The sequence below is a fragment of the Garra rufa genome, unplaced genomic scaffold (assembly GCF_049309525.1).
Source record: "Garra rufa unplaced genomic scaffold, GarRuf1.0 hap1_unplaced_007, whole genome shotgun sequence".
In the NCBI taxonomy this organism is placed as follows: domain Eukaryota; kingdom Metazoa; phylum Chordata; class Actinopteri; order Cypriniformes; family Cyprinidae; genus Garra; species Garra rufa.
The window spans coordinates 893,133-911,910 of record NW_027394282.1 but is presented as its reverse complement, the minus strand read 5'-3'; the positions used below and the strand labels follow the sequence as shown (position 1 = coordinate 911,910).

General features: G+C 39.9%; 1 pseudogene; it reads left to right on the top strand.

The window, feature by feature from the left end:
* The first annotated feature begins 2,368 nt into the window (after positions 1 to 2,368).
* Positions 2,369 to 18,396, top strand: LOC141313331 (uncharacterized; annotated as a pseudogene).
* The last annotated feature ends 382 nt before the right edge of the window (positions 18,397 to 18,778 follow it).

Here is an 18,778-nt window from a genome sequence, read left to right as displayed (position 1 = left end):
AAGTATGAGAGTTAAGTTTTTATGATTGTGTTGGACTCTTGTCTGTTTTACAGTGGTGTGAAAAAGTGTTGGCCCCCTTCCTGATTATTAAAATTTTTTAAAGTTTGTTACACTTTAATATTTCAGGTCATCAAACAACTTTAAATATTAATCAAAAAGACGCATAATAACATTAATAACAAGACGCAGTTTATTATATCGCAAATATTGCGATGCGATTTTCGATTTTTGCGTTCAATACTATTAAGTGCATAAAACAAAAATTATGAATAAAATATGTTGTTACTTTTACGACACAGAGGGTAAAAAAAACTAGAGGTCGACCGATATTGGTTTTTACCGATACCGATAGCTAGGTTGGACCACACTGGCCGATACCGATTAATTAACCGATAGTTTTTGAAAATGGATACTGAAAGGAAACTAAAATAGTGCTCTATTAGTTTTTTAAAAAGTACAAAACCATACTTTCACCCTGCAGCCCAAGACCGGTTGCCCACTGAAGCTAAGCAAGGCTGAGCCTGGTCAGTACCTGGATGGGAGACCTCCTGGGAAAACTAGGTTGCTGTTGGAAGAGGTGTTAGTGAGGCCAGCAGGGGGTGCTCACCCTGTGGTCTATGTGGGTCCTAATGCCCCAGTATAGTGACGGGGACACTATACTGTAAAAGGCACCGTCCTTCGGATGAGACGTTAAACCGAGGTCCTGACTCTCTGTGGTCATTAAAAATCCCATGGCACTTCTCGTAAAAGAGTAGGGGTGTAACCCTGGTGTCCTGGCCAAATTCCCTCCACTGGCCCTAGTCAATCATGGCCTCCTAATAATCCCCATTCATTGAATTGGCTCCACCTGTAGCTGGTGTGTGGTGAGCGCACTGGCGCCGTTGTACTTTGGCTGCCGACGCATCATCCAAGTGGATGCTGCACACTGGTGATGGTTGAGGAGAGATCCCCTATATGATTGTAAAGCGCTTTGGGTGTACGGCAATACACAATGAAAGCGCTATATAAATGCATCATTCATTCATTCATTCATTCATACTTTGTAAATTAATAAAAATATTAATATGAATTATATATTGATCATTAAAGTTATTTTATAGTTCATTAATGTTAAGAAAATAAATCTTTACATTTTAACAATATGTAAAATAGCAGTTTCTATGCTTTTTGTTTACATTTGTAATCTCTGTATGTCAGTACTGCCATCTTAAAATTAAGGTTCAATTTAATTAGATTTTATATTAAATTTAATTCGTGCAGAATTCACTTTATTTTTTTTTTTATATATAAGCAGGCTACTTTTTAAAACAATAGACAGTAACATATGACAGTGGCTGCTTTAACAGGCTTCAATGAATGCACAGATCTATTTCGATATATCAGATGTTTTGTCCTGCTCTTTAAACAAGTTTCATATAAAAGTATTAGAAAATGCAAGTGCATTTAACCGCATCTGCAATTGAGCTTTTTAGGATGAACAAACACAAAGAGAAAGTGAAAGTCTGTCAGTGCGTGAGTTTTGTGCATCTAATAGTACTAGTACTGCATTACAACCGGCAGAAATGAAGGCATATCTAAAGTAAAACACTGCGGGTGGATGCACACACTGTCAAACAATCCGCACACGTCTCATAGTGCAAACTCTGTGCAATGAAGCCCGCCGTGTCTCTAGCAAGCACACGTGCCATATGCGGGAAAAAACACAAGCTCGTTGAAAAGAGGATTGCGATGCATCGGAGAATCCATTTTTCACCCACCCTTAATGAAACCGTGCAAAAGTGCAGCGCTTCGTTGTGCGGACAACTGGCAGCGCAGGTATCACACACACACAGGATGCGTCGCGTGTAGTTCAAGGGGACGTCTAAAGGGGGAGTTTATTTAATCACCAAACCGGCAAATGTTTACTTAAAGAATTATCAAAAAAGCGGCAAAGATTAGTTTAAAGAGATCAAACGAAACGAGAAAGGGTGATATATATTGTTGTAGCCATTTAAGATTTTTTTTCTGTTTTACATTGTTTAAATATTATTTGTTTATTACGAAAGAAGTTTTTCCTTGTCTCTCTCTAAATTTGTTGCATTTTATTCCCTATAGGAGACAAAAATGGTACAGAAACATTAAGATCAGTCTGTGTATAGATATATGTAGATCCTAAACTCTGTCATTAAATTTCCTAGATTTTTTTTATTATTAATTGTATAATGGCCAGCCTAATCTCTGTAGGGTACTGTAATGTTCCCAGTTACTTTGCACTGGTCAAGCTACGAGAATTTAAAAGGGGGGAATCATCTTCTTTGCAAATATCAAACTGGTCTTATGTGAAAGAGGTAAATTGCCAAATAAATACATCCAAACACAACATTGATGTTTCTTTCTGCATGTTTTCAATCAATATATTGGTCAGACACAACTCTTCAAATAGTGCAAAACACCTACATTCAAATACAATTCCACAAATTTACCGTGCATATAAGTACATGTGTGAGAAGAATGGATATGGTCCACAGAGTCCAAAACAGGTTGAGATCATAAGCAGTCCTTGAAGCGAAAGTAACCAATCCTATCTGCATATGAGAAAATGACAAGCTGATGTCCTAAACTTGAATGTCCAGTCTGCACCAAGGACCCTCAGATATATGCCAAATAATTGGCTTCAGCAGTACAATTGTCCATCGGTGGTAGTCACAGTATTTGAGCAAGAACTACGCCATTAACCATCCTCTACAAGAGAGAACACAGAATAACTAATTAAACTCAATTAAGAAAAAACACAGTAAGAACAAACAGAACCTATCACTTACTCTACTACTTCCTGTTTTAGCTAGTACAGATTGAGCTACACGTTTCCCTCTAGTGGCAAGTATGAACATGTCAAACAGAAGACTCTGACAAAACCTGTGACAGACAGTGACTGTTACAGTACTGGCTGAGAAGGATCAGGTTTGGACACCCTGGTATAGGCTCTAGAATACATGCTTTACATATCTACATGTTTTGATGTTAATTGTTTTGTGCCACTAAACTGGGGTTAACTTTTATTCCTTTTTTTCCACCTTAGACCTAACAGTGCTGAAAGAGGAGAGAGAAGATCTGAATGAATCTGAAGAGAAAGATCAGGTTTTTTGTTCCTTACAGACTGAAAAGACTTCTAAACAAAAAAGAGCTCAAACTACAGGAACTAGGAGTTATTTTTCTTGCGTTCAGTGTGGAAAAAATTTCACTCAAAAAGGAAGCCTTAAAACGCATATGAGTATTCACACTGGAGAGAAGCCGTACACTTGCCAACAGTGTGGAAAGAGTTTCATCCTAAAAGGACACCTTAACAGACACATGATGATTCACATTGGAGAGAAGCCTCTTACCTGCCAACAGTGTGGAAAGAGTTTCATCCTAAAAGGATGCCTTAACAGACACATAAGACTTCACACTGGAGAGAAGCCTTACACATCCAAACAGTGTGGAAAGAGTTTCACTCTAAGTGGAAACCTTGAAGTCCACCAAAAAATTCACACCATGGAGAGCCCTTTTACCTGCCAACAGTGTGGAAATATTTTCACTTCAAAAGGAAGCCTTAACAGACACATGATAATTCACACTGGAGAGAAGCCTTACACATGCTCTCAATGTGGAAAGAGTTTCGCTCAAAGTGGAAACCTTAAAGTCCACCAGAAAACTCACACCATGGAGAGCCCTTTTACCTGCCAGTGGTGTGAAAAGAGTTTCAATGAAAAAGGAAGCCTTAACAGACACATGATGATTCACACTGGAGAGAAGCCTTACTCATGCAAACTGTGTGGAAAGAGTTTCAATGAAAAAGGAGCCCTTAAAAGGCACATGTTTGTTCATACTGGAGAGAAGCCTCACACATGCAAACAGTGTGGGAAAAGTTTTAGTCTAAAAGGAAGCCTTGAAAGGCACATGAAAATTCATAATAGAGAGAAGCCCAACAGATCCCCTTAGTGTAGAGTGAATTTAAAACAAAATGTATAGAATGGAACCTTCTCATTCAAATTTAAAGCATTATGTTTTGTCCATAGTACACTTTAAGCTCAGTCCAACACAATATAGCTTGTTGACACGGTAATGCATAAAAGAGTAAGGAATAATATGGATGTGTTTGCTCTGTTTACAATGTAAAAACTTCACATTTGTATCATGAATTGAAAAGAGATCTCACAGAAGGTGCAGATTTTGGTTGAAGCACATTAAAGGACATTGTTAGCATTTTTAACATCACCGTTTCGGGTTACAACTACAACCCTTGTTCCCTGAGAAAGGGAAGGAGAGACGAGGACATATAGAGGAAGGCTCCTCCCTCCGTCATCTCCATCTTGGACTCTGTTAATCATTTTCCTCCTGGATGTCCATTCTCCTCCTCCTGTTGTTCCATCAGTGCAAGAATGCGCCTTCCAGAAGGGGGATGATATGCCAGGAATATGGACCTGTTTTTGTTTCTGTGTGCCCTTTTTTGGTTGCGTTCCTTTCCTTTAGTCCAGTTAGTCATTCTGTGCACCCGTGTTCCCCAGTTACCCCATAAATTAAAATCAAAGTCTGTGCATTCTGTCTCTGTTGGGTCTCTATCGTAAAATACGTCTGTCTTCCCTATTTCCTTGTGTGGCTTACCCTGTGTCTTTGAACTTTAATAAACTCTGTTCCTTTGATCTACGTTTCTGTCGTTCCTCCCAGCACAGTATCGTGACATCAGTGTTCAAGTATTGGAGCAATTTTATTAATCACTGTCACACCCCCTGTCAGTAGTGATAATGGACTACCGCCTGTCATGAAATATTGATGGCTTTGACCTTTTGACCTTCCCCCCCCCCACACCCCTTTCCCACGGTGCCCACCCACGTAGAGCATGACCTTGTGTTTGATCTTGACCTTGTGAACTCTACTGACCTTGTTTTGCTGGATTGAGCAGGTGCGATGTCAACGGATGATAGGTTTATGGGTTGTTGAGAGGATTTACGAGACGCTTACCAGGTGCGGGATTAACTTCTGACAGGTTTATGGTTGTTGCAGCAAATTTACGATACACTTACCAGGTGCGGGATTAACTTCTGAGGGTTTTATGGGTTGTTGCGTGACCATCCGGTGTTTGATGTCATCCGGTTAGAGAATTATAGCCTGTTTGCGTGACCATCCGGTGTTGTTCATCATTAGGGTGAAGGAAATACAGTAGCTGTGCGCGACCGTCCGGTGTTGGGTGAGGAATGAAGCTTTGAAGAATGTTTCGGCGATTTTACGGTCTAGCCCCACATCCGTGTTGTATCGCAGGGTGTCAGGTTGCATTCAGCAAAGATAAATAGGGCTTCCCCATCATATCTGCGGATCATCTGAGCTTTGAAATACATAGACATGGACGCGATACACTCAACTAAAACTCCTGAGAGGGAATGGGACAAAGAGGCGATGGAAGACCTGACTAGGGCCCCGAGAAAACCGTACAACAACAACAACTATAAAATGAGTACCAATTATAAAGTATAAATATATATATTTAAAATAATAAAATGATGATAAAAATAATAGTAATAATACTACAAATGAAATTCCTATCATTTAATCATTAAATCCCTCACCTTTTTACAGTCTAGGGTGAAAAATAAAAGTCTGCGTGCGTGAGGCTCTCATAGGCTCTCCTCAGCATTGCTCTCATTGCAGATCTCCCCGTGCGTGCTTCATGAGCTCGCGTTACACAACAGACCATTTGAACTTCTTATATGTAAAAGTGACCATACATGTATTGGCTGTATATAAAATACAGCTCTATTTGAGCTGGTCGTCTGTGTCTCACACCCATTCATGTCATTTTTGCAGAGGATCCAAATTACTTCTCACAGTAGCTACATCTGTTTGAAGAAATCTGTGGATCGGATTACTGTGTGAAAGAGAGGGTTTGCAAACATTTTAAAAGTAAACACTTTTTTTTCATAGTTACTTTTAATAAACATAATGCAACTTATTCCTCTTGGCTTGCGCTTATATTTTAGCTGAACCATAATTTATTTCACATCAAACACAAAGTTTCTTATTTTATCCATAACCGCACGATGAAATATATCAACAAAGTCTTTAATGTTTTAAAAATATAAATGATAACACTTGGGCCCAACAGTATAGCTTAATCATGTACAAAAACACACATCCAGTCCTCCAAGTCGTATTCTCTTCTATATAAAAGAAATGAATATAAACGATGTGATCACACGTGATATAAAACAAAGAAAAACATTTACACTAGTTTTTAGGTAGCGGTAAGTATTGTGATGGGGACCCAGCAACGGCAAAATAAGTACAGGGAAAAATGTCTTTAAACAGACCAAACCATAAGGATTATGCCTGGACATGTCAGCGGGCCTGGACATGTCAATTTGAAACTGTATAAATCCCTTAACCCACCCAATCACAGTAAACTTTCTCCATTTCTGTATTTTTTTAATAAATATTATTTACTATATTTTTATAAAGCTTTTGTACTGTACAAAGTGAACACCTACCCATCACACAAAAAGTTCAACACACTTCCATTTGTAATTAAATATTGTAAGTCATTTAAATTATTATAGTAGGACTCAAGACATTTCATCATAAATCACATTTATGTTGTTATATCAATGTAATGTCCAAATCAGTAAACAAATGTGTGATATAAACATTTCAACCTAAAAAGTACGGAGCCCCTTACGTCACCTGTTGAAGAAAAATAATTAATCCGTGGGGACGGTTTTGCAATTCGTTCCCTCAGTTTATAAACCGTACTCACAAATTCTTAAACTGTTCCCTCGGTTTAACAATTCATGCCCACGGATTAACAAACCGTGCCCACGAATTTCCAATCCGTGCGCTCAGATTTTGTAAACCGTACGCTCGGATTTTGAATCCGTACCCACAAAATCATAATCCGTGCGCACGCTTTCGCAATCCCTTCCCAGTTTGTTAACTGCTCTCACGGATTTGTGATTATGATAAGCTTTTCGCCCAGAGTTAGATGCATGCTGCACTATTAATGTTATTATTTAATAAGGCCTATTATTACATTGCATTTAGTTTGAGAGCAAAGGAATGGTAACATCACCTGTACATTATTTGTTTTGTATTGCTTTTTACCTTCTCCTCTCCAAAACTCGTTTTTTTTTTTAATTCAGGTAATTTTATATTTTGAAAAATATTATATAAAACAAAGCCGTTTGAACAGCGCTCTTCACTTATTATTTTATGTTGGTACCATGACCGCACTTACAAAACAGGCTTCTTTTAAGCGTTTATTTTACATTAATAACCAATAGGATAAAACACATGGTGTTTTGGCAGCTAATCTATTGGTGATTAATATAAAATAAAGCTAAAAACTCTGTTTTGTCAGTGTTGCATATTCTCATATAGCCTACTGAGAAATAAAGTTTAATAAATGCAAAACAATGCATCCAGCACTTAAACAGGTGTCCTGGTTGAATTTGGGGGCGGGGCCACAAATCCGTGAGAGCAGTTTACAAACTGTGGGAACGGATTGCGAAAGCGTGCACACGGATTATGAATTTGTGGGTACGGATTCAAAATTCGAGGGTACAGTTTACAAAATCTGAGCGCACGGATTGGAAATTCGTGGGCACGATTTGTTAATCCGTGGGCACGAATTGTTAAACCGAGGGAACAGTTTAAGAATTCGTGAGTACGGTTTATAAACTGAGGGAACGAATTGCAAAACCGTCCCCACGGATTAATTATTTTTCTTCTACAGGTGACGTAAGGGGCTCCGTAAAAAAGTGATTCAAGCAAAAGACAAAATAAAAACATGAAAATTATTCTCACAAAAATGTTTGCTTTCTCAAAACACAAACATGTACGATCACGCTTGCATGCGTATAATTGTAGCGCAATTTGTGCTGAATAAAGTATAATCATAAACATAAATATGTTTTAAGGTGCTGGAAACACACAAATGTCAGGGTAGGACAAAACATCAGTAGAGTTACCAAAGCCCCTCAGACCCCAGAGGGTTAAAAAAGATGGTAATACATATATAATTATACAAGGCATCAAAGTAACAAACATGTCACTATAGCAAAACAAATCATACATCTTAAACATGTATTCAACATTTAAGTTTATTGAACACATAGCTCACTTTTTTAAAGATGATCTTCATGTTTATAAAAATAACCTTTACAATACTTTTAGACAATCATAAATATAAAACATAGTAACAAAACAAATCATTATACAACGTTCATTTTATATTTTTAAGTTTATTGAAGTTATAAATCATCAAAGTAACAAACATGTAACTAAAGCTAAACAAATAATTCATTGTACATCTCAAACAAGTTTTCAACATTTAAGTTTATTGAAATTATAAAACATTTGATTCACTTATTTTAAGACGATCTCCATGTTTATTAAAATTAACATTCACAATACTTTCAGGTGATCATAAATATAAAACATTGAAACAAACATGTTACTACAGCTAAACAAATAATTCACCGTACATCTTAAACATCTTAAACAGGTATTCATCATTTTATTTAGGTTTTTGAACTTATAAAACACATCGTGCACTTCTTTTAAAGATGACAAAAAACATCTCCATGGCTTTTATAAAATTTATAAAAATCATAAAAATGGCTTACATTATGTTCTTCGAACACTGAAATCCATTCTGTGAATGAAATATTTGCAAAAATGTTTAAGTTGGAATATAAATAAAACTCTTTGGTCCTCCCAGGGATAAACTCCAATGTGAAACTGATGCTCCAGACCCCTCAAACAGACTGATAAGTGATGGTGATGAGTAAACCAGATGTTCTCCTTGAAAAGGAGTTTCGCTACACATAATGTCCGGTGGTTCTTGCTTAAATTTCAACTATAGAATATTTTGTATTAGATTTATTTCACACCATTCGCTTTAGATTCCTAAAGTTTCTTATTTTAATCATAATCATCAATGTCTATTCCCCTCACACACACTCCTTTTTGAGTTGTATCTTTTAGAAAATGTAATGGTTATTTTCAAAACAGGATCGTCACTTCCTGTTTGTCCTAGCGCGCACCTTGAGTTGAAGCTCCGTCGAGTCAAATTACAATTTTCTATTTTTAAACCTAAAAACAATTCTATACACCATCATTTTTGTTTTTCATAACATGTGAATATACCCGTCGTGTGGTACAACAAAAACAATTGGAACGCCTTGTTATCACTGGTTTTTATTTTTGTTTTCCCGAGTCTGCTACTAAGCTAGCTTATAACCGTTTAGCTTTGCCAGTGTGGTCGCGGCTAATCTTGCATACATTTGTTTATTCTCTAATCACAAACACTTTAACTGCTTACTCACTGTTACTTGCTTTAATGGCGAATTTGTGTCTACCTTTGAGTGCAGGTGAAGACACGTTCGAGCTGCACTCGGTTCTGATGGAGCTGGAGGCAGTGGAGAAGCAGATCCAGGAGCTTCAGGCGAGACAGATTGAGCTGCGAATCCGAAAGGATTTACTCGAATCTTTCCGGGTAAGTGTACAGCTCGATCCTAACACTCCCATAACCTCTACTCCGTGTGATTCTCTGCCCAGATCCGCCGCACCCAGGACGCGATCCTCCCAGATGTCGTTCACTCCGGCGTCGGGACACCACGGACCCTGGGTGCAGCAGCAGAGGAAAGTGCGAGCCAGACCCCGAGCCAGGACCTCTCCCCCTCCGCAGCCCCCGGTCTTCGAGATCTCCACCCGGAACCGCTTCGCTCCCCTCCGCGAGACGGAACGCGACGCTGTGATCGTTGGAGACTCCATCGTCCGGTACGTTCGTGCTAACTTAGCTAACGGTAAAGTGCACACTCGTTGTCTCCCAGATGCTCGCATTCTTGATGTCTCTTCACAGATACCTGCCATCCTGAAGGACGATGTGAGCGTCGGTGCAAGCGTCCTGCACGCTGGGGTGAACGACGTCAAAGTGCGGCAGACGGAGGTCCTGAAGAGGGATTTCGCGAGCCTGATCGAGACGGTACGCAGCACAGCGCCCGCGACGAGAATCATCGTGTCAGGACCGCTTCCCACGTATCGACGTGGACACGAAAGGTTCAGTAGACTTTTTGGCTGTTGTCATGGTGTAAGAACAGAAACTGCTCTTTGTTAATAATTGGAATCTTTTCTGGGAGCACCCTAGGCTTTACCGCGCTGATGGCCTGCACCCCAGCAGAGTCGGAGCAGAACTCCTGTCGGACAACATCTCCAGGACGCTGCGCTCCATTTGACTAGTAAGCAATTCTTCAAATAGTTGCGTTGATGGCTTTTTTTATGCACATTTAAACGATAGTATAGGTGCTGTCCAACCTATAAAGACTGTGTCTGTTCCTCGAATAGTGAGGTCAAAACAAAAATTTAATGCAGGATCTAGAACAAATAATACAGCAATAACAATAACAAAAACAATAATAAGCAAGATGGCGCCGCGAATGGCAGCCTCTGTGCTTAGCTCTCCAGTTGTTTTTGTGTTTTTGTTCGTTTTTCCTGTTTTTTGTTTTGCAAACACGATCAGTTTTACAAGGGATGAACTGCTAAACATTAGGCAGAACATACCACAAAATCTCCTACCGGTTTTTGATTATTCGGACGTTTTGCTCAACATCATAGTTGGCGGAGCGGCGGCGCTTACCAAAGGCTTCAGGACGCGCAGGACGCGCAGGACGCGGGGGAAGCGCGCCGGCGCGCTCGTGAAGCTTCGTCAGCGTGGATTCAGGATGACACTGCCAGGCATACATTTGGCAAATCTCCGGTCTCTACCAAACAAAACGGACGAACTCCTTCTGCTCTCCCGGACAAATAAGGACTTCTCACACTCTGCTGCTCTGTGTTTCACGGAAACCTGGCTGAACGCGGCTATACCGGACAGCGCGATTCATCTCCCGGGATATCAGCTGTTCAGAGGAGACCGCGACGCAGAATCGACGGGGAAATCGCGCGGCGGCGGGACGTGCTTTTACATCAATGAGAGGTGGTGTACAGATGTAACAGTGTTAAAGATAATATGCTGTTCTGATGTTGAAGCGCTTTTCATAAACTGTAAGCCGTTCTATTCGCCGCGAGAGTTTTGCTCGTTCATTCTCGTGAGTGTGTACATTCCACCGCAAGCGCACGTGAGCCTGGCGTTACAGAAACTCGCTGATCACATCACAGAGACAGAACAACAACACCCGGACTCTGTTTTAATCATTCTTGGGGATTTTAATAGAGCAAATCTCTCCCGCGAACTGCCAAAATACAGACAGCACATCACATGTCCGACCAGAGATAGAAATATATTGGACCACTGTTACACCACAATAAGGAATGCATATCACTCTGTCTCACGGGCAGCTTTGGGACTTTCTGATCACTGCCTGGTTCATCTTATACCAACCTACAGGCAAAAACTTAAATCTGCTAAACCTGTAGCAAAGTCTGTAAAGAGATGGACCAACGAAACAGAGCGGGCTTTACAAGCCTGTTTCGAATGTACTGATTGGAGTGTTTTTGAAGCTGCTGCTACTGATCTGGACGAGCTTACAGAGACTGTTACTTCATATATCAGTTTCTGTGAGGATTTATGCATTCCTACCAGGACTCGCTTAACTTACAACAACGACAAACCATGGTTCACTGCAAAACTCAGACAGCTTCGTCATGTCAAAGATGATGCTTACAGGAAAGGGGACAAAGTCTTGTATAAAGAGGCCAAATACACACTGGAAAAGGAGATCAAAGTGGCAAAGAGAAATTATTCCGAAAAGATAAGGAACCAATTTCATTCCAGTGACTCTTCATCAGTGTGGAAAGGTCTAAAACAAATCACCAATTACAAGACATCATCCCCCAGCACTTTGCAGAATCAGCAACTGGCAGACGATCTGAACGAGTTCTATTGTCGGTTTGAAAAGACACCATTTACACCTCCAACATCACCCCTCTCCCCCACTCCTGCAACTCCCATTCAAATCAGTGAAGATGAGGTACGCAAGGTCTTCAAAAAGAACAAAAGAAGAAAGGCACCAGGCCCTGACGGTGTCACACCAGCCTGTCTGAAAACCTGTGCAGATCAGCTGGCACCCATTTTCTCACAGATCTTCAATAGGTCTTTGGAGTTGTGTGAAGTCCCCGCCTCTCTCAAACGTTCTGAAATCATCCCCATTCCAAAGAAACCCAAAATAACAGGACTTAACGACTACAGACCTGTGGCGCTAACATCTGTCGTCATGAAGTCGTTTGAGAAACTGGTTCTGGCTTATCTGAAGGACATCACCGGACCCTTACTGGACCCCCTGCAGTTTGCTTATCGTGCAAACAGGTCTGTAGATGATGCAGTGAACATGAGTCTACATTTCATACTGCAGCATCTGGACAAATCAGGGACTTACGCGAGGATCCTGTTTGTGGACTTCAGTTCAGCCTTCAACACTATCATCCCAAACCTCCTCCTGCCCAAACTAACTCAGCTCTCTGTGCCCACATCAGTCTGTCAGTGGATCAACAGCTTCCTGACAGACAGGCAGCAGCTAGTGAGGCTGGGAAAATTCTCATCCAGCACCCGGACTATCAGCACTGGCGCCCCTCAGGGTTGTGTCCTCTCCCCACTGCTCTTCTCCCTGTACACTAATGACTGTACCTCCAAAGACCCCTCTGTCAAGCTCCTGAAGTTTGCAGACGACACCACACTTATCGGCCTCATTCAGGACGGTGACGAGTCTGCTTACAGACAGGAGGTAAAAGAGCTGGCTGTCTGGTGCAGTCATAACAACCTGGAGCTCAACACGCTCAAAACTGTGGAGATGATCATAGACTTCAGGAAAACCCCCCCTGCTCTCCCCCCACTCACCATCATGAACAGCACTGTAAACACAGTGGAGTCATTCAGGTTCCTTGGAAATACCATCTCTCAGGACCTGAAGTGGGACATTCACATAGACTCCATTGTGAAAAAGGCCCAGCAGAGGCTGTACTTCCTCCGCCAGCTGAGGAAACTCAACCTGCCACAGGAACTGCTGAAACAGTTTTACTCTGCCATCATTGAATCCGTCCTCTGCACTTCAATTACCATCTGGTTCAGCTCAGCTACAAATTCTGATCTCAGAAGACTACGTCGGATAGTCCGGACTGCTGAGCGAATCATTGGTACAACCCTCCCTACCCTTCAAGATCTGTACTTATCCAGAGTACGAAAAAGGGCTGCCAAAATTACTCTGGACCCCTCACATCCAGCACACTCACTTTTTGAACTGTTACCATCCGGTCGGCGCTACAGAGCACTGAGCACTAGAACGACCAGACACCGAAACAGTTTCTTTCCTCAGGCAATCCATCTCATGAACACTTGATCGTGGAACATACAACACTATACATTCTTTATTCATTTTTCCGTTATTTATTTAAAGCACATACTTACTCCATTCAAATGTCTTTGCTATTTTTGCACATTGTCTGTCTTGTATACTTCTATATTGTTCTTTTTATAATATGTATCGTCTTGTCACTGTCTTTCTGTAGCACTGTGGAGCTCTGTCACAAAAACAAATTCCTAGTATGTGCAAACATACCTGGCAATAAAGCTCATTCTGATTCTGATTCTGAAAAAAAAAAAAACAAATCTAATCTTGATTAGACCAAAAAAATGCACAATAAATGAACAAAATCAATTTTTAAAGCTTGGGCTCCTAAACGTTAGATCACTCGCACCCAAAGCACTTATTGTAAATGAAATAACCACAGATAACAGTTTTGATGTACTCTGCTTGACTGAAACTTGGCTAAAACCAAACGATTATATTATAATGAGTCTACTCCACCAAACTACTGTTATAAGCATGAACCCCGTCAGATTGGTCGTGTAGGTGGTGTAGCAAGAATTTATAGTGATATTTTCAATGTTACTCAGAAAACAGGGTACAGGTTTAATTCATTTGAAGTACTCCTACTTAATGTTACTCTGTCGGATATGCAAAATAAACCTCTCCTATCTCTTGCTCTGGCTACTGTGGATAGACCTCCAGGGCCATATACAGATTTCCTAAAAGAATTTGCAGATTTCCTTTCTGACCTATTGGTTAATTTTGATAAAGCATTAGTTGTTGGAGATTTTAACATTCATGTTGATAATACAAATGATGCGTTAGGACTTGCGTTTACTGACCTGTTAAACTCTTTTGGAGTCAAACAAAACGTCACTGGGCCCACTCATCGTTTTAATCATACACTAGATCTAATTATATCGCACAGACTTGATCTTACTGATATAGATATCGTACCTCAAAGCGACGATGTTACTGATCATTTCCTCGTATCGTGCATGCTGCGTATCACTGATGTTAACTATATGGCTCCGCGTTATCGTCTGGGCAGAACTATTGTTCTTGCTACCAAAGATAGATTCAAAAATAACCTGCCTGATTTATCTCAACTGCTCTGTGCACCCATAAATAAACATGAACTAGACAAAATGATTAGTAACATAGGCACTATCTTCTCTAACACATTAGAAGCTGTTGCCCCAATCAAGCTAAAAAAGGTTAGAGAAAAACGTACTGCGCCGTGGTACAACAGTAATACCCATTCTCTCAAAAAAGAAACTCGTAATCTTGAGCGTAAATGGAGAAAAACTAACTTAGAAGTTTTTAAAATTGCATGGAAAAACAGTATGTCCAGCTATAGACGGGCTTTAAAACCTGCTAAAGCCGAGTATATCCACCAACTCATAGAAAAAAACCAAAACAATCCAAGGTTTTTATTTAGCACAGTGGTTAGATTAACAAATAACCAAACACCTCCTGACCTGAATATTCCTGCACAGTTTAATAGTAACGTCTTTATGAATTTCTTTACTGATAAAATAGACAACATTAGAAATACAATAACTAATATAGATAATACAGCAACTGATACTTCAACATTAGTCATTACACCCAAAGAAAAACTTCAGTGCTTTACAACTATAGAAAAGAAAGATTTAAATAAATTTATCACCACATCTAAACCAACAACATGCCTATTAGATCCTGTACCCACTAAATTACTAAAAGAGTTGTTACCTGTTGCAGAAGTACCGCTTCTTAATATTGTTAACTCATCGTTATCTTTAGGTCATGTCCCAAAACCATTCAAACTAGCGGTTATTAAGCCTCTTATTAAGAAACCACAGCTAGACCCTAGTGAACTGGCAAATTACAGACCCATTTCTAATCTTCCATTTATGTCTAAAATTCTAGAAAAAGTTGTGTCTGCTCAATTGTGCTCCTTCTTGCAAAATAATAATATATTTGAAGAATTTCAGTCAGGTTTCAGGCCCCATCATAGCACAGGAACTGCACTTGTAAAAATCACAAACGACTTGCTACTTGCGTCAGATCAAGGCTGCGTCTCATTGCTAGTTTTACTTGATCTTAGTGCTGCGTTCGACACTATAGATCATGAAATACTCATAGATCGATTACAAAATTAAACAGGTATTCAAGGGCAGGCTTTAGGATGGTTCAGATCATACCTGTCCGATCGCTACCACTTTGTTTATTTAAACGGGGAGTCATCGCAGCTAACACCAGTAAAGTATGGAGTGCCACAAGGATCTGTCCTAGGTCCCCTACTATTTTCAATTTACATGTTACCCCTCGGTAATATTATTAGGAAATATGGGATTAGTTTCCATTGTTATGCTGATGATACTCAACTATATATTTCAACAAGACCAGATGAAACCTCTAACTTAGCAAAGTTAACAGAGTGTGTTAAAAATGTGAAAGACTGGATGACCAATAATTTTCTACTGTTGAATTCAGATAAGACTGAGATATTACTTATTGGACCAAAAAACAGTACACAAAATCTCTTAAACTGCAACCTGCAACTAGATGGATGTACTGTTATTTCCTCTACAGTCAAAAATCTGGGTGTTATATTAGACAGCAACCTGTCTTTTGAAAATCATATTTCCTATGTTACAAAAACAGCATTCTTCCATCTTAGAAACATTGCTAAGCTACGGAACATGTTACCTGTTTCTGATGCAGAAAAGTTAGTTCATGCATTCATGACGTCTAGACTGGACTACTGTAATGCACTACTAGGTGGTTGTCCTGCTTCTTCAATAAATAAGCTACAGGTAGTCCAAAATGCAGCTGCTAGAGTCCTTACCAGGTCAAGAAAATATGATCATATTAACCCAATTTTATGGTCTCTGCACTGGCTACCTATTAGGTTCCGTATCACTTACAAAATCTTACTTCTTACCTATAAGGCCCTTAATGGTTTAGCTCCTGCATACCTAACTAGTCTCCTACTACGCTACAATCCCTCACGCTCCCTAAGGTCGCAAAACTCTGGACTACTCTGTACCTAGGATAGCAAAGTCCACTAAAGGAGGGAGAGCCTTTTCTCATTTGGCTCCCAAACTCTGGAATAGCCTTCCTGATAAAGTTCGGGGTTCAGACACACTTTCTATGTTTAAATCTAGATTAAAGACTCATCTCTTTAGCCAAGCATTCACATAATGTATCTCATAACGTTGTAATTTCAGTTACATCTGATCAAATGCACATTAATATTCTTCAACTTGGGCTAAACCATCATTTTTGTTTGGTCGGAAGTTGGAACAGCAGCTACGCTAATTATTTCTTTGTTTCTCTGTCTCTGCCACGGGATTTCTATCCCGTGTTAACTAGGATTTACACAAGATTCAGCCCGGATTCAGAAGAAGAGATGATGCCAACCCCTCAGAGGACCGCAGATAATGCCAGCCTTGAAACAACATACAGCACTACATAATTTTCCTACAAGTTGATTACAGCACATAACCATTGCAATTAGTGTTCATCATCTGTTTGATTACACAGTTACTGATTTAATATTTATATCATACGTACATCGACTCAACATACAGTATTCACCACTAATAAGCTACTAAATATATTGTAGTTGCCTAAAACTTTTGTACAGCTGCTCTGCAACAATTTGTATTGTAAAAAGCGCTATACAAATAAACTTGAATTGAATTGAATTGAATATCTACATGTTTTGATATTAAATGTTTTGTGCCATTAAACTGGGGTTAACTTTTATTTCTTTGTTTTTCCACTTTAGACCTAACAGCGCTGAAAGAGGAGAGAGAAGATCTAAATGAAACTGAAGAGAAAGTTCAGTTTGAGAATCTTCATGATTTTGTATCTGGAGAAAAATCTTTTTGTTCTTTAGAGTCTGAAAAAACTTCTAAACAAAAAAGAGCTCAAACTACAGGAACTATGAGTTATTTTTCTTGCGTTCAGTGTGAAAACAGTTTCTCTCAAAAAGGAAGAATTCACACTGGAGAGAAGCCTTACACCTGCCAACAGTGTGGAAAGAGTTTCACTCTAAAAGGACACCTTAACAGACACATGAAAGTTCACACTGGAGAGAAGCCTTACAGATGCAAACAGTGTGGAAAGAGTTTTGCTGAAGGTGGAAACCTTAAAATCCACCAGAAAATCCACACAATGGAGAACCCTTCTACATGCCAACAGTGTGGATAGAGTTTTAATCAAAAAGAAAGCCTTAACAGACACATGAGAGTCCACACAGGAGAGAAGCCTTACTCATGCAAACTGTGTGGAAAAAGTTTCAGTGAAAAAGGAACCCTTAACAAGCACATGAGAGTTCATACTGGAGAGAAGCCTTACTCGTGCAAACTGTGTGGAAAGAGTTTTAATCAAAAAGGAACCCTTAACAAGCACATGAGAGTTCATACTGGAGAGAAGCCTTACTCATGCTCTCAGTGTGGAAACTGTTTTAGTCTAAAAGGAAGCCTTGACAGGCACATGAAAATTCATAATAGAGAGTAGCCTAACAGATCCCCTTAGTGTAGAAAGAGTTTCAAACAAAATGTATATAATGGAACATTCTATTTCACATCTTAAAGCATTATGTTTTGTCCATAGTACACTAAAGTCAACACAATATAGCTAGTTGACACTGTAATGCATAAAAGACCAAGTAATAATTAGGAATATGGACAATGCGTTTGCTCTGTCTACAATGTAAGAACTTCACATTTGTATATCATGAATTGAAAAGAGATCTCACAGGAAGTGCAGTTTTTTGGTTGAAACACATTAAAGGACATTGTTAGCATTTTTAACATCACTGTTTCGGGTTACAACTACAACCCTTGTTCCCTGAGAAAGAGAAGGAGACACAAGGACATACAGAGACTGGCTCCTCCCAGGATCCATTCTTCTCCTTCTGTTGTTCCATCAGAGCAAGGATGCGCCTTCCAGAAGGGGAATGATATGCCAGGAATATGGACCTGTTTCTGTTTCTGTGTGCCCTTTTTTGGTCCTGTTCCTTTTCTTTAGTCCAGTTCCTCATTCTGTGCACCTGTGTTCCCAGTTACCCCTTGAATTAAAATCAAAGTCTGTGCATTCTGTCTCTGTTGGGTCTCTATCGTCCAATATGTGTGTCTTCCCTGTTCAAGTATTGGAGCAATTTAACATTTTATTAAGCACTGTCACCCTGTCTATAACATCTCCGCAATTTACCCTGACTCCGATGCTGGATGGCGTTTGTCCCGATGGAGCCGAAATGTGTGTGCTGTCCCTGGCTGTCGGTGGGGATCGCCTGGGGTGGTGCGGAGGGGTGACGGGACTGGTCCCTCCATGGAGACGCGGCGCTGGCTAATGAATCAACAGGTGAACTTGGGCAGTGGCTGAAGTTACCAATTTTGGACAAAGTGGAAAATGCAGAGCTGTGCTGTCTAGCAGGAGTAAAGGCAGTGGCAGTACAGGTCCTTTAAAAA